This window comes from Aulonocara sp. 'chitande type north' Nkhata Bay, linkage group LG11 (assembly GCF_057382095.1).
Source record: "Aulonocara sp. 'chitande type north' Nkhata Bay isolate Kocher_YH1m ecotype deep benthic linkage group LG11, A_spYH_male_GT1.1, whole genome shotgun sequence".
Taxonomy (NCBI): domain Eukaryota; kingdom Metazoa; phylum Chordata; class Actinopteri; order Cichliformes; family Cichlidae; genus Aulonocara; species Aulonocara sp. 'chitande type north' Nkhata Bay.
In genome coordinates, this window is record NC_141354.1 from 39393770 (window position 1) to 39399703 (window position 5934).

General features: G+C 44.8%; 1 protein-coding gene across 3 annotated transcripts in view; it reads right to left on the minus strand.

The window, feature by feature from the left end:
* Positions 1-2504, minus strand: part of dennd4b (DENN/MADD domain containing 4B) — a 28178-nt gene extending 25674 nt beyond the window's left edge. For all 3 annotated transcript variants that reach the window (XM_086312647.1, XM_086312644.1, XM_086312646.1), the window contains exon 1: positions 2349-2504. The gene's annotated coding sequence lies outside the window, so the exon portion shown is untranslated. The remainder of the gene's footprint in view (positions 1-2348) is intronic.
* Positions 2505-5934: the final 3430 nt, after the last annotated feature.

The following is a 5934-nucleotide window of genomic DNA, read 5'->3' on the forward strand; positions in this document are numbered from 1 at the left end:
ACAGGAAGAATGCTGAGCCCCAAGTCTGCAGACGCGGCGTTCCAGTTTATGCTCCAGTCGGCTCGTAACGCTCCCATCCCACCACATTCTGCACCCCTAAAACCACCCAGTGCTAAAACCAGCACTAACCAGTCCTCATGCACAAACCACTAAAACTAAACCAGCTCCTGACCGGGTCTCAGAGTCGACCCACAAATTCAGTCCATCACTATTTACAGTTAGTCAGGTCAAAGGTCATCCAGGTGGTACACCGAAGGTCAGATTATGAAGATGAATGTGATGAATGTGACCACGCCCCCTTTATGGTTGCAATGGTAATAACCTGCTCATGTGTAACCAGCTCCGTTTCAGCTCAGAGTAAAGGTTAAAGGTCACCTTCATGTATCAAAGGTCTGAGCAGCAGGTCTCATTTCTAACACGAGACAGGAGCGTGTCAGCAAAAAAACCACAGACGTCCAATCAGGAGCAGGGATAGCTCAGTAAGTAAAGTGGTCGCCCCATGATCGGAAGGTCGGCGGTTCGAATCCACTTAACGGCTACCGGGCGCCTGCTTAGTGGGCTGCCCACTGCTTCACTGAGTGAATGGGTCAAATGCAGAGAAAAACAAGTAATTTCCCCATGGGGATCAATAAAGTATCCATTATTATTATTTATTATTATTATTATTTAAATAACTGCTACGAGGCCACGCCCTCTGATGACATCACACAGTCTGGGCGGTTTTCAGCCTTCAGGTGTGCAGCAGGTATGTTATCAGCGTCTGACACGCTCCTGTTCTTTGTGATCCGTCACATGACCGCGGCTTCGCTCTGCAGCTACAAATTCTTTGCAAGAAGCGACACGTCCTGCGGGCGTCTCAGGTTTCCTCGCCGCCACAGCTTTGCTGCGTTTACCTGTTCTAGTCACACGGACCAATCACATCCAAGCCAGGCCTCAGGAAGGAAGTCATGTGACTTGCATGAAGCTGGTTTCACATCAGAATTATTAACATTTCATTTTCAGTTCGAGTTATTTTGAGTTCTTTTTTATATTTTATTGAATTTTAAATACATTTATTTTTTATTTCCTCGATTGTTGCTGCTCGTGTTCACTTTTCCTCCTTTGTTAATCGCTGACCTGCCGTACAATGAAAATATGAATCTATTGATTGCTGTTTGTATCAGCAGCAAACTGATCGATCGGTATTGATCAGTTTTAATAATAATAATAAATAATGATGGATTGCATTTATATAGCGCTGTACAATCCCACTGTTCACTCACTCTCACATTCACACACTGGTGGAGGCAGCTACAGCTGCAGCCACAGCTGCCCTGGGGCAGACTGACAGAGGCGAGGCTGCCACATCGCGCCATCGGCCCCTCTGACCACCACCAGTAGGCGGCAGGTGAAGCGTGTTGCCCAAGGACGCAACGACCGAGACTGTCCGAGCCGGGGCTCGAACCGGCAACCAGATGATCAGATGATCGAGCTCACCGTGCTGATTTCTGATTTGTCCGTTTTAATAATCTGATGATTTCGTTCTCCATGAAAGCAAACCTACAACACAGACAGGGACAAATTAAAGGAAAAAGAACGGGAAGGTGAGCTTGGCTCTGACTGAGGAGGAAGGAGCCTCCGTGGATTTCACCTGAGCTCAGGCTTTGTGGTTGCAGGTTAGAGGGCCCTGTCTACCTTCAGGAGTTTGAGGATGATGGTGGAGCTCAGTGCTGGAGGAGTGATGCAGAAGAGAAAGCAGCAGCAGCTTCCTTCATGCAGGCTTTTCCTTTAATTTGTCCCCCGCTGAACATGACTCGTAGGTGCAACAAGGAGACAGACAGGTGTGCAGACAGGTGCTGGTGCTGGGGGGACATCAGCTGCGGGACATCCAAAACCTCCTCCACAACATCCCAGCGGGGTTCCATTATCGGACAGGGCTCTGCACGCGTCATTTCCACGCTTCAATAAACAGGTTCGAGACTGAAGAACGGTGAAAACCACCACATAGCTCCGGGTTAGGCCTTCTCTGAGCCCGCGGACCGACGCTGGCCGCCGCCGGAGCGCCCCCAGCTGGACGCGGGTTCCATTATCGGACAGAGAATGGCCGCCTGGGTGCGCTCGTTTTTGAGTCCCGTTCTGCGCGTTTACCGCAACGCGACCCGCTTTCGCGAACAGCGGGATCACGGCGAGCCCACCGAGGCCCGCTGGAGCACGGTTCCGTTCCTCCCGGTTCGCACACCGGGCAGCTGTAGATGTTGACATTAAACGCGGTTCCGTTAAGCTAGTCCCACCCGCAGCTAGCGCGGCGGTCGCTCCGAGTCGCGCGTGAAACACGGCCCGTTCTCCTCGGCCCCTCCGGTCCCCGGTACCTGTGTGTCGGTGCTGGTTGTTCCCGCGGCGGGCTCTACGGTCCATGATCAGGTCATTCTCTCACATGTGACGTCCATGTTTGTCCGTCTGCTCCGACGAGCCGCAGCAGGCAAGCAGCCAATTGGCGTCAACAGCGCCGACAGCTTCCGGTAAACCCCTTCAAAATAAAATCATTTTAAACGGCCCTCAACCACAACAACAAAATTCCACAGTCTCGTTATTTCGCCATATTAATTAACACAATCGTTACATTTGATATGGTCTAATGTTATTATATATTAAAGCTACCACAGCGAGACAACCAGTCACTCTCACACCTGTGGGCGAGAACCCACGCAGACTCGACACAGACTTCCTGTGAGACACCCCCCACCTGAGTAACCAGGTAAACATATCTCTCTCAAGGGTTCATAAATATACTTATATAATAATACTCTGAAAATTCAAAAGGTATGTTCTGAATAAAATAACATCAGAATATATTTCCGTTTTTCATATTCAAGTAAACAAAATGGTGTTTTGATCCTTATTAATACAAAATTAAGCTTCGTGTTGCTGAAAAATATAATGATAAAGAAGCTTTAATCAGTGGGGTCCGAGTGGCTTTGTGTGATTTCTATGCACCTAATAAAGAAGAGCCAGATTTTTTTCACAGAATTAACAAGATGTGTGATCGTGAGGGGCAGGTAATACTGGCCGGAGATAATCAATAAGAACAAACCCAGGGACAGAGAGGCTACTCGATTACTGATGGAGGGTCTTTGCCTAGTGGACATTTGGAGGTTAGTTAATCCTAGTTCAAGGGAATATACATTTTACTCCAATTGTCATAAAAAGTATTCAAGGTTAGATTTCGCCATAATATCAAAGTCTTTGGTCGATTCAGTTGTCGACTGTGAGATTGGTGCCATTGCCGTTAGTGATCATAGAGGTGCAAATGGATTTAAACACAGACAGAACAAAGACGGGTCTCTGGAGGCTGAACACGATGTTGTTGCAGAACAACAGTTAGTGAGGAGTTAACAAACGAGCTTAAAATTTTCTTTGAAATCAACATGGGCTCCACAGATAAAGTAGCCACAGTTTGGGAAGCGTCCGAAGCATATATAAGAGGAAAGATAATTGCATATGCGACAAAAGAAACGTGATCTAGAACGGGAAAAAACTTTACATAAAGAAATACGCGAATTGGAGAAGGATTTAGCGAGACAATACTCAAATGATAAATACCAGCTGAATGACATTTATAACAAAAAGGCGGAATATGCCTTATTTAGGCTTAAAACAAAGAATGATAGACTATTAGCGAGGCAACCGAAGCAGCAAGAAAATTTAAATAATATATCTTTAATTAAGAAAGACAGCCAAGTGGTTACTCATCAAAAGAAATAAATTCAATTTTCAAATCATTTTATCAGATTTGTACACCTCTGCTGGTGCACTTCATGAGGAGGAGGTGAGGACATTTTTTCAGCTCTACAATGACTCTTTCTGAGGAACAGAAAACAAGACTATAACTGAAGAAGAGGTCAGAGCTGCGATCTCATCCATGAAAAACGGGAAATCGCCAGGCTTGGATGGCTTCCCGATTGAGTATTATAAGAAATATATTGATATTTTAGCTCCAGTCTTGATAAAGTTTATCTTGATGCACTAGAAATAGGCTCCTTGCCGAGTACATTTAACGACCCGGCAAATTACCGGCAATAAGACTCGTAGGAGTCGATTGCAAAATTTTGACGAAGGTTTTGGCCTTCCGCTTAGATCACATATTACCAGATATCATCAATGGTGATCAGGTTGGTTTTATTAAGAATAGGTCTTCAGCTGATAACATTAAACTTCTTCATCTCATGCACAGAAGCAAATCTAGCCCCAGTTGTGGTCTTGATGCCGAGAAGGCTTCCTTATGACAACCCTTGCAAGGTTCGGGCCTGGGTTTTGTAACTGGGTCAAAACTGTATATGCAAGTCCAAGGGCAGCAGTTTTGACAAATGGATTGGTGTCAGAGTTTTTCCATCTCACTCGCGGGACCCGGCACGGGTGTTCTTCATCCCCGCTGCTCTTCACAATATTTCTGGAACCACTGGCCTTGGCTATTCGAGCTAACAGGGATGTCAGAGGTGTTCATGCAGGGGTATGGAGCACACGTTATTTCTATATGCTGACGACATCTTAGCAGTACTAACGGATCCCATGCAGTCTCTGCCAGCGCTACTCACATGTGTTGAGTCATTTTCAAGGTTGTCAGGTTATAAGATAAATGGCATCTCATTTAAGACAACCTTATATCGCTATGGAACAACACTGCTGTACAGACACGGTGTTCTGGAAGGAATTGGCTTGTCAAAGGCATACACAGGATGAGTCATCTTTACTCAGGAGGAGGGTTTACGTCATTCACTGAAATAACCCAAAAATGTGGTTTGATAAGAGAAACTTTTTTGGAAATATTTACAAATAAGGGTAAAGGAAAATTTACTCAAAGCTCAAATACGGTGGTGGAGTTTTTAGAATTGTCCAGTTCAGCACACAGAGCAGCTGTTCTCTGTTTAACAATCCAAAAAAAGGGATCTGTGAGAACTTGAGGATTATATGGCAACGAGATCTGAGTTGTGTAATTTCTAAAGAAGACTGGTGCAGAATTTTGTCATTCTCTGATAAATATATAAGAGAGGTCAGGGGTACATTTACTCAGTACAAATTAATACACAGGTGGTACTTCACTCCGTCCAAACTTTATAGAATGGGAATCAGTCCCAGTAATATATGCTGGAAATGTAGTTCAGATCCTGGGACATTTATGCATGCTATTGGGAATGTGGGAAAGTTTGTCCCTTTTGGCAAGAAGTATTGGACAGAATAGGAAGGTGGATTGGTTTGATGATACCCCTGTCACCAAGACTGTGCTTATTAGGGGATCGGTCGGTGTTACCTGGGGTTTCAAAATATGATTTTGTGGTTATAAAGGTGGGGGCGATCGCAGCGGCCCGAGTTATTCTCAGTGTGTGGGAGGAACCATCTCTATAATAGGGGGGAAGAAAATATGCTGAAATGGTGTCGTACGAAAAATTCTTGGCTAAGATTAATGATGACAGGGAGGGTTTTGACAAATCATGGGGACGTGTTTTAGGCTGAGATGGTTGGATTTTATTTTGTCAGGGCAATTATCTTTAGGCAAACTTTATGCTTGCTGTGTTGTATGTTTGTTCAGGCACTCAGGAAGGGAATAACTTAAGAATTTGATTTTATTGTCCTTTTTGTGTGTACCGATAGTAACTATTGAAAATAGACCCAAAATGCAAAGGTGACTTAACCATGGGACTGGAAGCTGTCTTTTTTGTTGTTGTTGTTTGTTGGTTTGTTTTTGTTTGGTTAAATGTTAAAAACAAATAAAGACTTCAATGACAAAAAAAAAGAAGAAGATATTTCAGCTCGTTATCAGCAGAAAGTCTGAGACGGGTGATGACAGACAGGTGGGGACGGACAGATGGGGACACCTCCCAGTATGTTCACTGGTTCCCAGAGTAAGCAGCATCACACCTCTGTGATACTTAAACTTTTCACAGAAACAGAGAGTCAGCG